Source organism: Schistocerca piceifrons, unplaced genomic scaffold (genome assembly GCF_021461385.2).
Source record: "Schistocerca piceifrons isolate TAMUIC-IGC-003096 unplaced genomic scaffold, iqSchPice1.1 HiC_scaffold_1359, whole genome shotgun sequence".
Classification (NCBI taxonomy): Eukaryota; Metazoa; Arthropoda; class Insecta; order Orthoptera; family Acrididae; genus Schistocerca; species Schistocerca piceifrons.
In genome coordinates, this window is record NW_025727190.1 from 20,001 (window position 1) to 22,500 (window position 2,500).

Consider the following 2,500-nt stretch of genomic DNA (forward strand, 5'->3'; position numbering starts at 1 on the left):
CACAATCCACACTATCACAACCAGACCAGGAGGTCCGTGCGGAAAATACAATATCCCAGCCTTTCGACATCCACCATTGCGCAGACCAGGCACCAACACCCACACATGTCCTATACAACGGTGCACCCAACATCACAATAGTACCTCCTGTCACAGCGCACAAACAATGACATGAGTCAAAGACACAGGTCTCACACAAGCATAGAATTGGAGCGCCGCCTCTAATAAGCCAAAGGTGCATCCTGACGTGACAAATCTGATCATGTCACAAGCATTCACTTACTATAATCACTATCAACGAACCTGCCGCCCCCGCCCCCCCCCCCCCCTACACCTTTCCGTACAACAACGTGTAACCTAACCTAACCTAACCTAACCTATGTTGTACCTTAACCTAACCTATGTTGTACCTTAACCTAACCTATGTTGTACCTTAACCTAACCTATGTTGTACCTTAACCTAACCTATGTTGTACCTTAACCTAACCTATGTTGTACCTTAACCTAACCTATGTTGTACCTTAACCTAACCTATGTTGTACCTTAACCTAACCCATGTTGTACCTTAACCTAACCCATGTTGTACCTTAACCTAACCCATGTTGTACCTTAACCTAACCCATGTTGTACCTTAACCTAACCCATGTTGTACCTTAACCTAACCCATGTTGTGCCTCAACCTAACCCATGTTGTGCCTCAACCTAACCCATGTTGTGCCTCAACCTAACCCATGTTGTGCCTTAACCTAACCCATGTTGTGCCTCAACCTAACCCATGTTGTGCCTTAACCTAACCCATGTTGTGCCTTAACCTAACCCATGTTGTGCCTTAACCTAACCCATGTTGTGCCTTAACCTAACCCATGTTGTGCCTTAACCTAACCCATGTTGTGCCTTAACCTAACCCATGTTGTGCCTTAACCTAACCCATGTTGTGCCTTAACCTAACCCATGTTGTCGCCTTAACGTAACCCACGTTGTCGCCTAAACCTGCTCTGTAATTGTTATACGACTCGTTCAATTACTGTAGTGTTGCCCACCCGCAACCCTCGCAATATAGTTCGCTACTCGCACTGCCCGCACCCCTGTGTATCGCTTCATGTTAAACACCTTGCAAGTCTTCTCACTTTCCACATGCTCCTGCTGTACACTGTAATGTGGATGGCAGCAGGACGTACATGCCGCCCCTCCCCACGTCCCCACCTTGCCCCCTGCCTTCGCAAGCTGGTTGGTGAGAAGTTTGCATGTTCAATGCCCTTCGCATGCGACGTACTCAGGCTACGTTGTGGTGCGGCCTGTGTCAACTGTCCGCTGATGTCGTACGCGTGAACCACAATCTGTACTGCACATTCGTCCTTATGTACTGAATGATACATCGTGGCACATGTGTGACCGCACAACGACTGCGCCCAAAAACGGCGGACCATACAGTGCAAATATTGTGCACGCAGCTACGTGTCGTCTCCCTATGAGAGCTGGATTGCAGTGTGGTACGCCATAGAGACGTGTGGGAGGAACGGACGCCGTGGATGGCGATCAGCATGAGCTGTCTGTTGATGTATTCGGACCTAGTCGTCTCTCCTCACACACCGTGATGGCATGGTGCACCGCGTTCCATATCTGCGACATGCTACAGAGGCCGGTTGACAGTCGTTCGAGCAATGGACATCGCATACGTACGGGGGCCACCTTCCACGTATTGTCTAGGCGTGCACATTTTGTTGCGTGTATGTGGGCAGACGTAGTGTGGCGTGACACCTGACACAGGCATGCAATAATCGTTGAAGTTGCAAATGGCGATGGACGCCTGCGTTTTCTGGTGAAGTTACGCAAATGAACAAATGGTAACCTGTTGTGGTGCGGTTGTTCTCGCTAGGGGTGAATCGGTGATGGCGACGATAGGTTGAGGTACTAACCGGTTGTTCCAGCGATACCCACCATGCCGACGAAACTGAACGGCATCTGGGTGTGAAGCGATACGCGGCGGTGGCTGGGTGGGACCGTCCCCGGCCGGTGAGGGGGCGCCTCCCGGCGTGCTGGCCGCGCGGTGCGTGGGCGCACGCGCTACAGCCGGCTGGTGGGGGCGGCCAGTGGCAGGCGCGCCGGCCGACGGACGCGGCAGGCGTCGCAGCTGCGCGCCGGCGCACCCTGCGCGCGGCGCCGTGCGGCCAAAGTAGGTCCTCGCGGGCCCGGTGCGAAGCGCGGTGGACATCTTCAGTGTGCTGGTCCGATTGAGGACTGTGTGCGTTGAGGATGCGCCGCCGCCCGGCGCTCGGCGCCGCGACGCCGTCTGCTGCTCGGTCGCCCCAGCGGTTCTCGCTGGTGGTTTGTATCGCAGCTGTGCGGATGTGTTGGCGCGTGCGCTGTGCTGGGAGAGTTCGCTTCGGCACCCAAGTGGGGCTTTTGTCCTTCTGTGGCGCTGGCGTTGGAGCTGCCGGTCACCGTAGGTGGCGCGTGTTGTCTCCCGCCGGCAATGCCACGACAGCACGCTCCCGGGCCT